Below are 19495 nucleotides of genomic sequence, written 5' to 3'. Positions count from 1 at the left end.
TTACATTAGTTTTCAGGTGTACAACATAGTGATTGGACAACTCTGTGCATTACTCAATGCTCACCATTTTAAGTGTAGTCACCATACATTATTACAATATTGACTATATTCCCTACACTTGTACTTTCAGTCTCTGTGACTTATTTATTTTATAACTGAGGACTAGACTGCCTATTCCCTTCCATCCTAGATCCTCACATGGTTCCTGTTTCATAGCAACAATAACTCAATGGTTTGTCTGATAGAAATGCTTGAGAAAACTCGTCTAGTAGGACCACAGGGTCAGAAGCCTGATTGAAGGAGGTTCAAGACAGTGTGGAGTGGATCTGAAAACAAGGCATTTTCATTGTTTTAAGGTAGAAGATATATGGCTTAATAATGTTAACAGGTGGGGTGCCTGGGTGCCTCAGTCGGTTAATCATCTGCCTTCGGCTCAGGTCTTGATCCCGGGGTCCTGGGATGGAGCCCCACATCCGGCTTCCTGCTCAGTGGGGAGTCTGCTTCTGTCTCTCCCTCTGCTGCTCCCTCTGCTTGTGCTCTCTCACTCTCTGTCAAATACATAAATAAAATCTTTAAAGAAAATCCTAAGCCAATTTAAAAAAAAAAAGAAAAATATTAACAGGCGGAGGGGAAGGACATGAGTCTCCTTTTAGAATAAATTGATTTTTTTCTTCTTGATTACACATTCACTCTATTAAACAATTCATGTTAAATAGTGACCTAGACAACAGTGACTCATCTTATCTGCAAAGGTTGTCATTCTGGCACTTTCCTTTTTCAAGTCTTTCAGGACTTTCTAGAACCTTCTGTGTATAATTCACAGTTGACGACATGGTGGTTCTTCTTGACCTGGCTCTTGCTTACTTCTGTGGTCTCATCTCCACCTGCCCTCCAAGATGACATGATCCAGCTATCTTGTAATACCAGCAGTTTCTGGAAGGCACCACACTCTCCCAGAAATTATCTGCCTTCCTGTACTGTCGTCTCTGCCTGAAATTTTCTTTTCTACCCACTTTCTGCTTGAACAAGCTCTCCTCTTAGCTCAAGTGATGCCTTCTCCGGAGAAGGCCTTTCCTGACCCAACATCTTGTTATTTTCATATAAATCCATGCTTTCCTCCTTGCTAATAGATTTTCTGTTGCTTAGCTGTCTAGATTCTCAGTTTGTGTTGGCAGGGACCATTGTGTTTTGTCTCTGTGTCATTGTTCCTCAGTCTGCCACCTACGAGGATTGCAGTAATTTTCTATCAACTGAATGAAGGAAGAGCAAAGAACATTTAGCCATTTGTAGCACAAATTATTTCAAAATTCTACTGCCCGTGTCCATTTTATGGCTTTAGAAGACAAATTTGGTATTGTTTGTTACTTTTATGGATGCTTGATTCCAACTTCCCTTTCTTTACATGGCCCTGTTGTCCATTTCAGGCCTGGATGGAGTTCTTGGAGGCAGTTAAGCTAACAGTGGGTGCACAAGACTTTTCTTCTTCCATCATAATTGCCACATCTCAGGACCACGTCCTCTCCCAGCATTTGCAGTATTTGAGCAGGTTAGTGACTCTCTCAAGAATAGCTGTTTCTAGTTTCCAGGGATGATAGTTCAGGCAGCTATAGACATCTTTGCAGAATTCATTTTTTTCCTTTAAAATTAATTTCTTGGAATAAAATCTTCAAATTGATATTCGTGGGTCAAAGAGTATAAACATTTTTATGACTCTTGTCACTACTTGCCAAATGGTTTTCTGCAACGATTGTGCCACTTTATAGTGCTGCCACCAAACTTATTTTCCTCTGCTTTCCTGATGGCGTTTGATCATTTGGAGAAAAAAGAATAAATGAAAGCATTCGTTTTTATTTTGCTAAATCTAAAATGGATGTTCAAACTTATTTTAATGCATATTTCTTTTATTAGTAAGGAAGAGCATTTTTGTTTCCTATTTGTATTTTTCTCATATCAATTATCTACAAATATGGAAAGACATCATTTGAGTGGAGGAGGAAAAGAGGAAAAATTAATACAGAAAAAAACCTGAGATAATTGATGGAAAGTAATCCACAAGGGTTACTGGAGAGCAGGGGGTGAGTTTATACTTGTAAAGATGAAAAGACAGATTTTCTCCTAAGTGAGACATACATAAAAAAGATAAGGTAAGTAAAGGGCAGAAATACAATAATAGGAAATAATAACTAACTTTAGTTGGTCACTTAATATATTAGTTACTGTGCTAGTTGCTTTCTATGGAGTCTCTCTTTGAATTGTCAGAACCACCCATTTCACAGATGAGGGGACAGAGGCTCAGCAAGATTAGGTGACCTGGACGTCATTACATAGAAAGGGTGGAGCCAGGTTTCATACTCAGTTCCAGTCTGTACCCTTAACCACTGTCCTGCACCTCACAGCTGAGTTTTGGGAGAGAAGATGAGTTTTTGTTTTTGTTTTTTTGTTTTAATCTTGACTCAGTGGAAGGAAGTGGGGATGATCTCTTGAGAGGGGCCGTAGTGAAGAGAGTGTTCCAGGGACATAAGAGGATAACAGCAATTGTGAGCAGCATCTGGTATGAACCTAGTTGACATATTTCTGTGACACTTTCCAACAATTGCCCGGGCTTTGGGAACAAAAGAAAAAAAGGCAGAGAGAGATAAATCAAGGTGTGCATGCTGTTGCATTGCAGCTGGAACTGGGGTGGGGGTTCTGCAGTCTAGACTCAGGAGGGCAGCGTTCCAGTGGCTGACAAAGTTGTTCAGTCTAGGCAGGGACCCACATGACCATGGGGGTTAGCTGTCTGCACAGTCCTGTCGCAACAGCTATTATGACGATGACTCTTGTATTGGTCGGGATTCTCCAGAGAAACAGCAACAGTGGGATACATATGTAAGAGGGGGTTTATGGTAAAGAATTGGCTCACACGATTATGGAGGCTGAGAAGTCCCACAGCCTGCAGGCTGGAGCCCCAGGAAACCCAGTGGGGTAGCTCAGTCCGAGTCTGAAGGCCTAAGAACCAGGGGAGCTGGCGGTGTAAATCCCAGCCCGAGGACAAAAGAAGATGAGATGAGATGTCCCAGCTCAAGTGCTATGGCCGGACAAAAAGGGGTGAAGCTTCTTTCCTCTCCCTTTTGTTCAGTGTGGCCCTCAAAGGACTGAATGAGGCCTAGCCACACTGGGGAGGGCCATCCGCCTTACTGAGTCCACTGATTCAAGTGCGGTCACATCTGGAGACACCTTCGCAGGTAAGCCCAGAAATCACATTTCATCTGGGCACCCTGGGGCCATAGCTGACACATGAAATAAACCATCACAACTACTAGCTGCCATATAATACTCAGTGCTCACCCATAAGGTGCCAGGCCTTGTGCCGGGTAGGGGCTTTGCCTGGCTTCTTATTCAGCCTTACAGACAACCCTATGGGGGCAACATGCTGGCCTATGCCTGTTTGCATTCGGAAGCTCCCCTCTTCCCCGCTCTGCTCTCTCCTGCAGAGGGTGCACCCAGCAAGCTGTACTTCCCAGGCTCTCCAGCTTGCTGGCTGCTGGTTAGGCCAAGCACTGACACCCGCAGTGGCTGGGCCTCCTTCGTGGCCTCAGCTCCTCCCACCCAATCCCTCCCACTATGGTTCCAGACTCACAGAGGGCCCCCTCCTGTGAGTAGCTCCTGCCTGTGAGACGGTGTTATTATTATCCTCAGCTGGCATTGAAGACTATATGTGGAGAGAAGTAACTTTTGCAAGGTTACCAGCTGTTACGTGGTGGTGCTAGAATGCAAAGCAGGGCAGTCTGACCTGGGAGCTGAGGCTCGCAGAGCCAAGGGACAAGTCCAGAGTCACCCTGCTAGCAGGTGTTGGAGCCAGAATTCAAATGCCGGCTGTCTGAAAACATGGGGGCGGCAGGCTGGGAAGGGCAGGAGTGGTCTAGATGTAACAGGCCCTTTGTCCCTGACTTTGCTGCCTTCTGCGCATGGAAACCTGGAAGCCGAGCCAACACGGCCCAGGGAAAGATGAAGAAAATGGGGAGGAAAGAAAAAGGATTTGATGGAGGAGGAGGGATCCACTTGTGTCTGCATGGCCAAATCCACACAGCAGGCCTCCGGGACCTGCTTTTAGACACAGGCCCCTCATTGTCCCCTGATTAGCTCCAGGCATCGCACTCCGCCAAAGCCGCTGCCCATCAGGGGCTGCTTCTCTTGCCCTTTGCCCACACTTTTGATCAGAGGGTGCCCAGCACTAAAGGCACAGCTAGGAAGCTCTTCCTTCGGGCTGCCTGGGACTTCCTGCGATGGCTTCAAAGGTCAGAAAGCAATTTGCAGCTTTTGTGTGGAAGGCCACAGGGTCTGGGGAGGGAGTGCTTCAGTTGGCGGGGGAGCTCATTAGGCCCAGGAACTGTTTGGCCACCTCACAAGTCACTTGAAAGTCCTCCAGGATGATGGGGTGGGGGGGACAGAGACCACTTTGTGCTCGGCAGGCAGCTCACTGCTGTTGTGCAAGTAGCAGGTCTGGGAAATGAGGTCTGGGGAGACCGGTACTTAATAAACCTCAGGGGATTTGCCAAATGGACTCACCGGGAGGGGCTGGCCTATATTTACATCCCACAGCAGGTCGTGCTAAGGCCACAATCCCATGATGCTATACATTTTTTTCCTGGGAAGGCTTACTATGCAGAGCCACTCATTATGGGTCACATATGCTGTTGTATCCTTATTAATAAAAGATCTCCACTCTTATCAATGAATTAACTGTTTCCATAGTGACTAATGTACTTTGCAAGAGTGAAATTGGAATATTCTAAAAGCAGATCCCCTAAGGAAATGCCAGAAAAGTAAGAAAGACAATTCGATTATTTATAAACCATGATTCCTGCCAGATTTCTGCGGGATGAGAGGAGCAGAAAGATGTCTTATTAGACCACTTTGGGGGGATAGGGGACGTTCATTGAGCTAGAGTGCATGGCTTCCTTTGGAAGGCTGAATAGATCAGCCCCAGGTTTCAACTCCCCTCCTGTTTCCACTTTGTTTCAGTTTCCTCGTCTGTGAAGCAAGGATCTCATTACGCTCTGAATAATAAATAACCCAGGCAAGGCATCTAGCCAGTGTGCAGTGAAGGTTCGTTGTTACTATTATCACTATCACAAACGTTCCTTAGTGCTAGTGTGTGATAATCAGTAACCATCCTGGTCAGTCATGTAAGCCTTCCACGGTTCCTTTCCACCGTGTAGGTGGCACGCAGGGGCTCTTAGTTCATTGCTGTATTGTCATCAGGAGGTCATGCCAGCCATCTCGATTGCTATCTTAATTAGCCCCCAGTTTGCCTTTAACAGAAATGACTGGGAAAATACCTACAGATTTGCTAAAGCGTTAGCCTGCTATTGTAACTTAATTATGCCAAGGACTGGTAACTGTTGTCTAGGTCAGGGACTTACTAATTTCCTCGTGTCCTGTGTGTTTTCACCTGCTTTCCACATCTGTCCTCTTTTTGTGTGAGTTCTAGCAACCTCACGGGGGGCAGGGGGGGGCTCTGCCAGGTAGGCAGGGGCCAGGTGGTCTGTTGAAAGGGCTTGGTGGTCCAGGCTGCAAATCCGCATCAATAGGCATAAGCCTTTGCCCTGGGGGGGCTTCTCTGTCCTGCGTTCCGTGGGCAGCAGCCTTTACAGCCTGAATTTTGCACAGAGGGGGCAGTGAAGCAGAGCTGCTGGGTGGCCTTGCCTCCTCCGTAACAGTTCGGTGCTGGAGTGGTGAGCGAACGAGGCGAGGGTAATTGAATACTTGCGGAGAGCCTTTACGGGGCACCAGGCACACTGCTCCCTGTTTTACGGGTGTTAGCACTTTAGATTAACACAACATTCTTTTTTTTTTTTTTTTTTTAAAGATTTTATTTATTTATTTAACACAGATAGAGACAGCCAGTGAGAGAGGGAACACAAGCAGGGGGAGTGGGAGAGGAAGAAGCAGGCTCCCAGGGAAGAGCCTGATGTGGGGCTCGATCCCATAACGCCGGGATCACGCCCTGAGCCGAAGGCAGACGCTTAACCGCTCTGCCACCCAGGCGCCCCTAACACAACATTCTGAAAGGCACTTGGATTTGCGTTCTGGGTCTCTTTACTGTCTTTGTGACCTTGCCCAAATCACATTCAGGCCTCGGTTTCCTCATCTGTAAAATGTCAGTTATGTTAACTGCCTCAGAGGGTCATTGGGGAAGAGAACTGAGATATCATATAGAAAGCATGAGTCAGATAAAATAAATGTGAATTCTTTTTCCATCTTTAGATCTTTAGAGCTCTGTCGGATAAGCTCTGCGGGCGCTGGAATCTGCAGTACCGGCTCTCTGCATGCCTTCTGCGGTTTTGCTTCTCGCAAGCAGGTTGTTTCTGCACCGTCTGTGTCCTTTAGGAAAGCCCGTTTCGTTTAGGTGAGAAAAGCATTGACTTCCTGGCAAAATGTTCCCAGGAAGAACTCGGCCCCTGGAAGTTTTATAATTTTAGCATTTATATTTAGGTCTATTATCCGTTTTTTTAAAAAAAGTTAATTTTTGCTTCAGCATGAGATGAAGGTCTTAGGTTTTTTTATTCTTTTATTTCTTTAGATATCCAATTATCTCAAACACCATTTGTTGAAAAGACAATGATTCCACATTGAATCACCTTGGAACTGTTATTAAAAATCAATTGACCTTGAATGTAGAGTGCATTTCTGGACTCTTCTGTTTCTTAGTCTCTAAGTCTATCCTTATGTTGATGTCATCCTGTCTTGATAATTGTAGCTTTATAGGAAGTTTTAATATTGGGTAGTGTGGTAGGCTGAAAAATGGTCCTCCAGTGTGGGGATTCACAGTGCCTGTGCAGACAAAAACTAACTTGTATACGCCTCCCTGGATGGGACTAACTGCAAAACAAAGGAGGAGTGCCCGGAACGCTGGGCCTCCTCTGAAGTTTCTTGGCTGAACGGCTGGATTCTTACTGCGGCTCAAGGGTCTCATCCAGGGAGTAAACGCAGGTACCTGTAGTGGTCACGTACTTCACCAACTCCTTGTTTGCATGTGGTGTGTTAATTAAACTCACAATAAAAGCAGAGACAGAGCTTGGCTCAAGGCTTTTCGCCACTAGAGCGTCTGGTCCCAAGGCGTCTTCTTTCTTCTGCTAAGGTGTTGGGAGTAATCCTTTCATTCGCCGTCTCAGGGTTTGCTGGCCAAGCCCAACACTCCGGATGATGTCAACGTCCTAATCCTTAGAATGGCTCAGTGTTACCATATAAGGGAAAAAGAGGGTCTTTGTGGATGTGACGACGTTGAGGATCTTGGGATGTGGAGACCATTCTGATTTATCCAGGTGAGCCCTACACGCAATCACAACTATCCTTTTACGAGGGAAGCCGAGGAACAGGGTAGCTTGGCCGAGTGGTCTGAGGCGTTGGATTAAGGGAGAGGCAGAGGGAGATCTGACACACACACAAAGAAGCCAGTGCGAAGACAGAGCAAAGAGGTATTTGAATTTGCCAGCCTTGAAGATTGGAATGATGTGTCCACAGTAAGGAATGACTACAGAAGCCGGAAGAAGCGAGAAATGGATTCTCCTCCAGAGCCGCTGAAAGAAGCGTGGCCCTGAAGACACCTTGAATTTGGCCCGTCAGAGGCAGAATCCATAGATATTAGGGGTGCTCATCTTCTGACATTCAGAGTGTTTTGCCTTTGATCATCCTCCCATCTTCTACTGTTTTCTAGTTGTTTGTGTTAAAGTTTTGTCTTCCCCCAGATTAGAATTTCTGTCCAGGAGAGGGGCCGATTTTCTTTTTCTTTTCTTTTTTTTTTTTAATTTTTAAAATGGAAACCCAATTAATTAACTATAATGTATTATTATTTTCCAAGGTAGAGTTCAGCAATTCATCAGTCTTATATCACACCCAGTGCTCATTACATATCGTGACCTCCTTCATGCCCATCACCCAGTTACCCCATCTCCCCACCACGCTCCTCTCCAGCAACCCTGTTTGTTTCCTATGCTTAAGGGTCCTTTATGGTTTGTCTCTCTCTCTGATTTCATCTTGTTTTACTTTTCCCTCTCTTCCCCATGCTCCTCTGTGTCGTTTCTTAAATTCCACATGTGAGTGAGATCATATGATAATTGTCTTCCTCTGATTGACTTATTTCGCTTAGCATATTTTTCTTTAATATATTCCTTAATGTCTATCTACTTCTAGACCCATGATAGCAGCTAATATACATCTGTCAGCTTGATTTAAACAGAATAATGATTCGGAGACCTGAAATTTCAATTTTGTTTCCAACTTGTGTTTAAAGATAAACTAGGCGTATTAAATTTTAGGAGTTTACTTGAGAACAAACTTCCAGTTGTGAGATGAATAAGAACTAGGGATGCTAAGTACAACATGATGACTATAGTCAACACTGCTTCATGGTATATTCTGTTAACCTTAAAAATAGAAACTGTCCGTTGTTTTACTAGCAAAGGATGGTTTTATTTGGGAATAAAAGAGAATTGCAATCCGGGACAAACAAGCTGCAGCAAAACCACGGGCAAGTCTGGGGAACATAGGAGAAGTGCTCTTTTTTAAGGTGAGAAGGAGGAAGTTGGGAGGGCTGTTGTGAACTAAAAGTCCATTGGAATAACCTGGGAGTTCAAAGTGTGTTGGCTTTTCATTGGCTGAGCTGTTGCCCGGGGAATAAGGAAAGCATCTCTTTTTCCTATTGGAACAGAGCAGTGATGTAGAATAGATGTTAGGGTTCAAAGCCAACGGCCAAGAAAGAATTCTTGAGATGTCTTTGGTGCAAAAAGGTGGTTTTATTAAAGCACAGGGACAGGACCTGTGGGCAGAAAGAGCTGTACCTGGGTCATGAAGAGTGGCCCTCATACTTTTGAATTGGGAGAGGGTTAGGGATAGCTAAGTCTCCAAGGACTTATGGAAGCAAGGTTTCCAAGACCTTGAGGGGGCTAGCTATTACTGGGAAAATGTCATCTATTACTGTCTAATAAAACCTTAGTCATGGGTCACCTGGGTGGCTCAGACGGTTAAGCGTCTGCCTTTGGCTCAGGTCACGATCAAGTCCTGCATCAGGCTCCCTGCTCAGTGGGGAGCTGCTTCTCCCTCTCCCTCTGCCTGCCGCTCTGCCTACTTGTGCTCTCTCTCTCTCTCTGTGTGTCAAACAAATAAATAAAAATTAAAAAAAAAAAAAACCTTAGTCATGAGACCCTTTAGATGAATATCGGTGGGTCATATGCTTGGGGGATGATTGCCAACATGTATCTTGGAGGGGGTTAGAGATAAAGGATATTTCCAAAGGAAGTTTTATTTTTTTTATTTTTTTTTAAAGATTTTTCATTTATTTATGTGACAGAGAGACAGCCGGCGAGAGGGAACACAAGCAGGGGGAGTGGGAGAGGAAGAAGCAGGCTCCCAGCGGAGGAGCCCGATGTGGGACTCATTCCGGTACGCCGGGATCACGCCCTGAGCCAAAGGCAGCCGCTCAACGACTGCGCCCCCCCAGGCGTCCCCCAAAGGAAGTTTTATATGTTAAAGTAGACTTACAGGATCCTGGGGGTCGGGCTGAGGTTGCCTTTTGCCCTTAGCATAGCATTAACATTGAGGCAGCTGAGTCCCCAGAGGAAGGTCACTCAGCCTATTTCAAGGACTTGTCAATGGGCTTTAAGTAGTAAGGAAATTTAATAAATTTTCTTCTGCCTTTGTTTCCCACATCAAGCAGCATCCCCGTGCAAGGTCAAGTGTGTGTAAAGTCAAGTCTGCCTCTTCCTGTTGGGTCTCGCAATTGACTTTGAGTGGTAGGACATGAGAGTTCCCAAACCTCCCGACTCCATTCTAGTGAGGCTTCTCATTACTAATTTTCACAGTTCGAAAGGGAAGAGAGTAAATCCTAAGGATTCTTATCATGAGGAAAAAAACTTTTTTTTCCTTTTTTTTCTGTGCCTCTGTGGTGGCGATGATGGATGGTAACTAAATTTATTGTGGCAATCATATCGCAATATATGTAAATCACATCATTATGCTGTATTCCGTACAGTGCTCATTGTCAGTTATATCTCAATAAAACGGGCGGGAGAGGGGCGGGGGAGTAGGAAAAAAAGGTTTGAGTAAAAATCAATTTAAATAGGGCAGTGCCACCCCAGAAATGGTTAGGAGCACTCTTCTGCACTCTGTCTAGGGGGAAGATTTCTATGAAGTGTGGAAGTAAGAAGGAAAATTATTTGATTGGTCATAGCTTAAAGCTTAGTTGGCTGTTGGCAATTGGTTGCGCGGAGCGTTTTGATTTCGTTAACCTTGAGGCATTTCCCCGCTTAGATTTTGGTTTGCTTATAAAGGTCTCCATGTCAATAGAGCCGAGTCTATGATGGCTTCTTCGTTTAATTAATTGAACACCTGCTTTGCAACCTTAGGTAAATTAAATGGCTTTTCTGGTCATTACACTTATTTTGTCAGTGGGCCTTAGAATCCTAGAATAACGTTATTAGGAATAATGTCTCATTTTACGCGAGGAATGTAATAGAGAATAATAGATAAGCCTGAAGTGGATATAATTGGCGAGCCCCCAATGTGCTCTGAATGATGAACCATCAGTCTCTCCAAGGATCAGTTTACAAATGGAGTTCCAGGCAGATTATTCTCTGACTTCACCCCACTAGGGCCCTAGGAGCAGATGGCTTACCTCATCACGGCTTCAAAACTGCCTCCTGGTTTTCCCAAAGCTGTGTGCGATGTGTTGGAATAACCGTTTCAAAGAGAAGCCATAAACCACAAGCTGGTTTTCAGTATCTCAAAAGAAGCACTCAGACCAGTAGGTTCACACAAAATTAACACCTCCATTGTCTTTCAGAGCCAGGCCTTAGGGAGGTTATTATGCTGTTTTGCTTTGTAGGTGTGTTCTTAAAGCACTGAGAAGACCCTCCTTAGAAGCAGGAAAAAGCCAGTCTGTAAAGGCATTCAGATTTTCAGAAGCTTTACATCAAATGAAACTTGTTTTCTCCTTATTCTTGCTGCTAGCAGTCCCGGCTTCATAAAATAATCTCAGAGACATTCTCAAACACCTGTGAAATCCGAAATTCCCTAGGTGTAGAGAGCAAGCTTTTGAGGGGCAGAGAGACTGGGATGTGGTGGAAAATCCCCGAATAGACTCTGGACTGAATTCTAGGTTCTTCTTCCCTAGGTGTGCCTGGGATTTCTTTTCCTCCTCTCTCAAAAGGGTACAAGCTGATTAGCCGTTATTATCATGCCTAATACATGGCACCCCTATTTGTAATACTCCTTTTGTATTTTTCAGCTCAATAAAGTGGACTTAAAGAAGTAATAGAGGCATAAAGCAAATTCCCTTCCTTTGGTGAGAGTTAAAGGAGTACTGAACCCTAAGGAGGTAAACCAAGGCTTCAGGGCTGCAAAAGGCCAGTCATACCAGGCAGCCCAGCCCCCAGCAGAAAGATTTTCAAGCACAGGCAGTCTCTGTCCACTGGAGTTGTAGTTTGGAATCCAGCAAGCGAAAACAGGCCAAATCATTTCAGTCCTCGGCCGCCAAAGCCTGTAACTGCTGCCGCCAAGCATCTTCTAGTCTTGGTGTGAGCTCCGGCTGGAGCTGAGATGTTTCCATCTGTACAACCGCAGGTGGTGATATAATTAGCCACATACATTTGTAGCGCTGTAAAGAAAAGTCTAGTAACAAATCCATCCCTGCTGTACATCTGTTGGATGTTACAGTGGTCTGGAAAAGGGTCTGTCCCTAAAATAAGTGGATCAAAATGCTTTTGTTTTTCAAGTTTTCTGGAGTTGCTTACTTAGGCAAAGGCACTGCCGAAGCCAACATGATTGAAATGGTAGACCAGCAAGCTTGAAGTAGGTCTGCATCTGCTACCCACTCAGCTTGAGCCTTTTCTGCATCCTTCAGAAGGCTGCATCAGCCATGTGCTCTCTGGAGGGGCCACTTTTCACTAGAACCTGTTACATTTCCAATCTCCTGCCCTGTATCAACAGATTTGGCCTCCTGGGAGTGTCTGCCTTATTTCTCACCCCTCCAGACTGATGTGGTTTTGGAATATAGGTGAGGTCTGGTGGGGTGAGGTCCAGACCGACGATCAAGAAAGAATTCTTGAGATGTCTTTGGGACAAAACAGTGATTTATTAAAGCACGGGGACAGAACCCATGGGCAAAAAGAGCTGCTGCACCGGGGTTGAGAGGGGTAACTGATTATATACTTGGGAGTAGGGGGAGGTAAGGAAAAGGGAAGTTTCAAAAGGTTTTTCATATGTTAAAGAAGACTCCCAGATGCCAGAGGCCTTACCCTTGTCAAGTTAAGGTTGTTTTTCCCTCTAGCAAGGCATTAACATTAAGACAGTTACCAGCTTCCTGGAGGAATGTCACACATATCCCGCCCAGGAGTAGGGGAGGTGGGCTTTGTGGGGTGTCAGCTTGTGCTTTGTCCTCAGCTAGCCTTCTGCTCTCTCATCACAGACCAGGTGGATAGTTCCATCTTTCACACTTGCCAACAAAGAAATAACCATTTCAATCACATGCCGCTCATATAAAGACAACTTACTACTTTTAAATTAAAAATGCATTTGTTTCAGAAGGAGTACCAAACACATTCTTAGATGGGGTCCCAGCTGAGCAGATAATCGAGATCCCCTTAAGCCCCTCTCCTGTTTCTGCACGGTTGTTGATTCCTATAGCATGTACAAGGGTAAGAACTTAGAAGCTAGTACCTTGCCAATGAGGTGACATACGTGGTTGGCTGGCGAAGGTGACATTTTGACCCTCTACCTGTTGCTTGTTGTCTTAATTTTTAATTTGTTCAGAACCCGTTGAGGAAGAGAGGGTTGGGTGCTCCCTGAAAATTCCCCACAATATCGATCTAATTTCCCTGATACCAGCGATTTCTCCAGTCTCAGTTTAGGTCATTTTTGTTTAGTATTGGCTGAACTGGAACTTTGTCACTCAAAATGATTCTTAGTCTGTGTGATTGGCACTTTCTTCATGCAAAACACGGCTCCTCCAAGCACTAGCTAGCGAAAATCTGGCTGGACTTCCATCAGCAATGAAAGGGTGGTGTTGGCTCCTGGCTGTTGCCCCATTGAAAGGCGTACACAGGGATATGGGTTTTCAAATTAGCGTTTCATTAGAAGTCTGGAAAGCAGAGAGTCACAACACAGTCTTGTTCTTTCTGTTTGTTGAGATGTCTTTCTAATTAACGGCCTTTAGGACTGAGACTCAAACCCCTTATTTGGATAACAGGCAGGACCGACACAGCACCCAGGGCCTTGGTAGTGGAGAAGCCGGGCCTTTGTGTGCGCACATGTGCAAGGTAGTATCTGAAGCATGCTTCGTAGACCACTGTCCCTGACAACACTTGTGGCTTACCTGGCAAAATGAGATCACAGGTTTCCACAGTTAGCCTCTTGGGTGTCAAGACACCAAAACCTTCTAGCTCTGATTTGAAAGCTTATCACCATAGAGATGGAAAAACAAAACAAAACAAAACAAAACAAACCACTTTCTGATAGTAAAGAGAAAAAACTTCTCAAAAGTTTCTTATGAACCAGAGTGATGAGCAAAAAGTAAGAAAAATGACACTGCCTGGATTTTTATACTTCACAAAGCCAGGAGAGGGAATTTTCCGAGGGCTCTTTGCCAATAGTAAATACTTTTAACCCAGCTTAAGATCTGAGCAAAGCCAGTTTGGCTTGTTCCTAATTTAGGATAGAAAAGGGAAAAAAAATGAATCAGTAAAAATTTAAACTCCAGGGACCAAGGGAAATTTCTAGAAGTCCCTTATGTTTTGTTACTGTGTTCTTCATTCCAACCCTCTCTTTTCTAAACCATTTGGTTCATGGCTGCCAGGTTAATCTTTCTGAAATACCCCTTCGTGTGTGACATTTTCCTTGCTCAGAATTCCACAAGAGTGGTTTATTGTCCCCAGAAGGAGACCAGAGTCAATAGCCGGGCTTTCAAAGTCCACCCTGTGCAAGTGTCCGCCTCTCTGTGAGCCACTGCCTCCCCAGCTACAGCCAAAGCAAGCTCCCTGTTTCACCTGATCATCCCCGCACGTTCTCACCTCTTGGTTTTCGCTTGTGGATGTGGTGATGCTGCTGTGTGTGAGAGTTGCTTAGGAAGCTTGTTAAAGGGACCAGCACCACCATCGCCCTCTCCCTCCCTGGGGGATGCCTCTTTATACCTAGCTCGGCTGGTCTAAGTCCCAGACTTCCTTGAAGCCTGGCTTCAGATTCACCAGCAGCCCAACTTAGATAAGTGGATGTAAAAGGAGAAAGGCATTCTAGGCAGGGAGAAAGCAAGGCAAAAACTGGGAATTTGGGGAACCACCTGTCAAAATGTAGGTCTGCAGATTGTATCTAAATGACTTAGCATCTGTGGCTGCAGAAGGGAACTCCAATGCCCTTTATTGGAAAGGTATCAGCTTTGAGGGTGCAGAGGGTTGAGTCTGAGTCTTCTTATTCTGGGGCTGGGCCTCGCTTGGGTAAGTCACTTATTCTTCTGACATCTAGTTCATTCACTTTGAAAAAGTAGGCTCTGCTTTTATTTCAGGGATTAGATGTTAATGATATGTGCAATGCATGGAGCATGTAGTAGGTACTTAATAAATGTTGGTTCTCCTCTCTTCCATCTATTTGGGTAATAGACACAGGGTGAGGAGCCAGTTGTTGTGACACGGTGACAGATACCACCAGAGACTTTCCAAGTCTCCATTTCGACCTGCCAACCCCTATATCCTTGTGCTCGAGGACTTTCTCTCTGAGGCATGTTTTTCTGGCCTGTGTGGTAGATTGAAAGTTCCAGGGAATTCCACCCTTTGGGGGCAGCTTTCAACCAGTCACTAATGGGGACTATTGCACAAACACCTCAGAATCCTTATCCCTTGGGCATGATAACTTGGAGGCAATTTTATATTGGCTGCCAGAGTGACCCCATGGGACTGAACTCCAGACACCCATGGTCATAGCTGGCCCGCCTTAATTGGCTGCCTTCTCTCTCTTGTCTCATCCATTCCCCTGGTAGTATTTTCTTCACCTTCCACATAAACTACTTGCATTTGAATCCCCATTTCAGGGACTACTTCTGGAAGAATCCAAATTAAAACAGAATCCTAGTCTACGTTTCTTTTTACAACTCCTCCCAGTAGGGCTGGTCTAGCTGCTCCCAATTGTTTTATGGATCTGGGTGGCAGAATAAGTATATCATCTCAGTCCTCATAAGCCATGCTGTCACCGTGTAACATAAGAAATGTGACAGTGGCAATAACATGCTACATCTTAGTCACTCTAATGTGTAAACTAATACAACAGTCGGGCACATTCCATGTCTCTGATATTAAATGATGACTGAATTATTGATAACTGGTCCCACATTCCCTTGAATCAAATATTAATATAGCAATATCTTGCATGTGGTGGCTGGATTCCTTTTTAATGATTTCATCACTCAGAAATCCGACCACGTCTTTCACCTCATACAAGATGAATTGGGTGCATTCTGGAAAGACAACTTGAGGAGTTGGAATGTTTAAACATTGGCTGTTGTGTTCTATCAGAGTTGACACATAGCAGGCTTTCACTGGGACAAGTGTCAAACACCAAAGAAGGATTTCAATTGTCTGAGACTTTCATTAGGGTCTCTTCTAGAATTTGTTTTTGCTGAATGATTTCATGGTAGCCTTCAAATGGGAAACACAGAACACGGACATGGCAGTGTTGGAATGGGCTTTCCGTCTACACTCTTCACATTCAGTATTAAGTTTCAAGTATTTTGGCTGTGCAGTCTCCCCCGCCTCTGGATTCCTCTGGTACTCAGTCTGCACTGCTCTTATAGCATTTACATATTCCTTGTTCTGATGCATTTATTGGTGTACGTCTTGTTTCTTCTACTGGATTATATTCTCCTTGAGGTCGCGGTACTCGATGTTATTGACATTGAGAGGCTCCTTTCCTGAGGGCTTTGTATTTTGCTTATCCTTGCATCCCAGAACTTACTGAAGAATCTGGAACACTGTAGGTACTGCATAAATGCTTGTTGAATGGCCACCTTTGACAACGAATACATGCAAAAGATCTGCCATTTCAGTAAGGTTTGGGGGCGGAGGGGTGCTTGGTTCATGTCCTCATTATCTCTCTTCTGGATCAGAGATATTCTTTCTAAAAGATTTCAAAAGGAAAGAAAAAGATGCTAAGGCGCCTGAGAAAACTCTGTGGGAGATGTTAAAAGGATGTGTTAGCTTTTATTAATTTTGTTCCTATTATTGGTACTCAGTACCATATCTTGTTATATAACAAACATTTATGGAACATTTACTATAATCTGGACAGTGTACTGGGTCTTTGTACTGGGATTTTCAGTTTTTAAAAACACCTTACCACTCATTGCTATATGCTTCTAGGCAAGAATAAGTCATTCATGAACATAAACAAGGGTTTTAAACAGTCGTAAAATCTTCTTAGTGTGTTGCTAAAACAGGAATCAGCTGGAGTTACCGTCCCCGAAACAAATGTTATGCTTATATTTTATGTAAAAAGTAAAATTTAAAAGATCTAACGCTGACCCATTTCCAGATGTCAGGCACTGTGTTGTACGGGAATTAACTAGGCCCAGCAACTATTAACTATGTTCAATACTTGCAGCAATCTTACGAATTATGTACCGTTATCATTGTATTTTACAGATAAGAAAACCTAAAACCTACCTGAGGTAATACAGGAAGTCGTAGATTTGGGATATGAACACAGAGAGTCTTATTCCAACATCTGCTCTCTTAAAAACTATGCAGTACTATTTCTTGGAGCTGATTCCCTTTTTCCTTTGGCTTCTGGGAAGCTCAGAGAGAAATTTATCGTTGAACTTTACTCTGAATTTTACATCTGCATTGAACTTTGACTTGAGCTTATTTGTATTTGTTTTTCCTTTGATCTTATGTACCTCTGTTTTTCTGTTTGAAAATTAGAAAATTTCTAATTCTTTAAATTTTATTGCTCTTTGTGCAGGGGATTGACAACGTCATTGGCTCTAATACTTCCACCGTTCATATATTCGGGTAGGAAAAGTATCTGGAAATTCTATAGCAGGCACTTTATGGGAAATGATGCTCTGGATAGAGGAAGGGACTTGTTCTAGTTCACATGCTAGCGAGTAGTCATCCTTGGCAAAAATCTAGCTCCCTCGACTTCTGGTCCAGTGTTTTTCTACCATACCATACTGTCTTATGTTACTCTTGCTTATTTACCACTAGTAGCCATTTCTCAGTCATCTCTTATGTTGTCTTTTTAGAATATATTTAATCTTTCTCTCTTTCATCTTAAGAAATACTGTAACAGGGGCGCCTGGGTAGTGCAGTCGTTAAAGCGTCTGCCTTCGGCTCAGGGCGTGATCCCGGCGTTCTGGGATCGAGTCCCACATCGGGCTCCTCTGCTGGGAGCCTGCTTCTTCCTCTCTCACTCGCCTGCTCTGTTCCCTCTCTTGCTGGCTGTCTCTCTGTCACATAAATAAATAAAATCTTAAAAAAAAAAAAAGAAATAATGTAACATATTGGGAAAAATGTGGTCCCAGGAGTTAAAGAGACCTGTGACCCTAAACAAATGACTTAACTTCTATGGGCTTTAGTTTCCTCATCTGTATTGATAAATGCTCTAATGTCTGAGGTGCTTTTTGTACATGGATATAAATACTAACATTATTGATTTATTTAATTGCAATTTATTAAATTGATATATCTAAGAATCAAACGTTTGAAGACCAATTTTCACGAGTACTCACATTATTAATTTGGAGTGTGATTAATTAAATGCTCTCAAATAATTGCAACTTCAAATTTAGTATAATTTATTCTTTTAAATGCTGCACACATATTCAACTGTAGGCAAAACACAAATAGAGTTATTATAAAACATATTATTATGTATGCATCGGAACCTATTCTAAGATGTCACCATTGTGGTTTCAGTTCATTTCTTCATTAATTCTGTATTTGGTTTTATATTCTCTAAGGTTTATTTCCTTAGCTTGGATCTCTCTAGACCATCAATAATAGTACTTAGACACCTACTCAGGGAAGCAGTGGTGCTATCAGACTCTAAGAAAATGAGTATCTTCAAGCTTTCAGTACTAGGTTTTGGATTAATTGACTCTCACTCAGGGCACAGAAACTTCTGCGTCACCCACAGCTATTCAAACACAAGTCACCAATCAGTAAAAATAAACTATGCTAATATGGCCTTTTAGGTTCACGCCTTCCATATTTGTGACCTGGTATTTCCCCCACAAAATTATGTCCATGTTTTTCTTTTTAAGGAATTTCTTATCTTTTTAAATGTTTTCAACTTTATTGAGATATAATTAATGTACAAAAATGCATCCACTTTAAGTGTACAGTTTGATGAATCTTCACAGACGCATATGCCAAATGACCAAACTATTATCAATACGTAGAACACACAATATTTCCATCACTACCCAGAATTTCCCCTGTGCCCTTTGTTGGTGAGTCCCCATCAGACCTGAGCCCAGACACGAACCCAGACAACTACTGATCTGGTGATTACAAATAAAGCTGCTATGCATATTAGTATTCAGATCTTGAACATATTTTAAAAAATCTCTAAGTAGTTCATGGTTTTTGATGCTATTGTAAATGATATCTTTTAAATTTTCAATTTCCAATTGTTTATTGATAGTATTTGTCAATCAATTGATTTTTTAAAATATATTGAGATTTTATCTTGTTACCTTGCCCATTTTTTTTCTAGTGGCTTATTTTCTATATTCCTTAGGACTTTTTATTTTGCATATGATTATCTTTTCTGTTCATGAAGACAGTTTTATTTCTTTCTTTCTAATCTATATGCTCCCCTTTTTTTCTTGCCTTATCGAAATGGCTAGGACCTCCAGTACAGTGTGGAACAGACCTGCTGAGACTAGAAATTCTTGTCTTGTTGACTGTGTGTTGCCTTTCACCATTAAATATGATGTTCAGTCTTTCACCACTAAATGCAATATTAGTGGTTGGTTTTATTGTAGATATTCTTCATAAGCTTGAGGACTTCTTTTCTATTCCAGTTTGCTGAATGTTTTTCTTTTGTAATCCTAAGTGTTAGAGTTTGTCAAGTGCATTTTATGTGTATGTGAAAATGAACATATAATCTTTCTTTTTTATTCTCTTTTTATTGGAATGTTTAGATATTTACATTTTACGCAATTATTAATATAGTTGGGCTTAAATCCACTCCTTGCTATTTATTGATGTATGTACTATCTGCTCTTTATTCCTTTTCAGTCTTTTTTTGACCTTTTAAGTGTGTTTTAGAATTTTATTTTATTTGCACCATTGACTTATTAGCTTTATATCTGTTTTATTTTGTAATGATTGCTCTAGGGTTTACAATATGCAGCATTCACATACCATAGTCTATCTTCAAGTAACAGAATACCACTTCACAGGTAATGCATATAAATTATAACTGTATTTTCAAATTCATCCTCCCATCTTTTGTACTATTGTTTTCA

At 42.9% G+C, this 19495-nt stretch overlaps 1 long non-coding RNA gene across 2 annotated transcripts in view; it reads left to right on the top strand.

The window, feature by feature from the left end:
* LOC148109418 (uncharacterized) overlaps positions 1–9935 on the top strand; it is a 34400-nt gene extending 24465 nt beyond the window's left edge. The window contains exons 4-5 of one of the 2 annotated variants that reach the window (XR_015725706.1): positions 1425–1546; positions 6250–9935. This is a non-coding gene — a long non-coding RNA (uncharacterized LOC148109418). Of the gene's footprint in view, positions 1–1424; positions 1547–3118; positions 3557–6249 lie in introns of those variants that run through there. The other variant, XR_015725707.1, reaches the window with a different exon arrangement.
* Positions 9936–19495: the final 9560 nt, after the last annotated feature.

The sequence above is a fragment of the Ursus americanus genome, chromosome 9, assembly GCF_024610735.1.
Source record: "Ursus americanus isolate L20-20 chromosome 9, mUrsAme1.1.p, whole genome shotgun sequence".
Taxonomy (NCBI): Eukaryota; Metazoa; Chordata; class Mammalia; order Carnivora; family Ursidae; genus Ursus; species Ursus americanus.
Note: the sequence above shows the minus strand (reverse complement) of the source record. Positions and strands in the feature narration are given on the sequence as shown.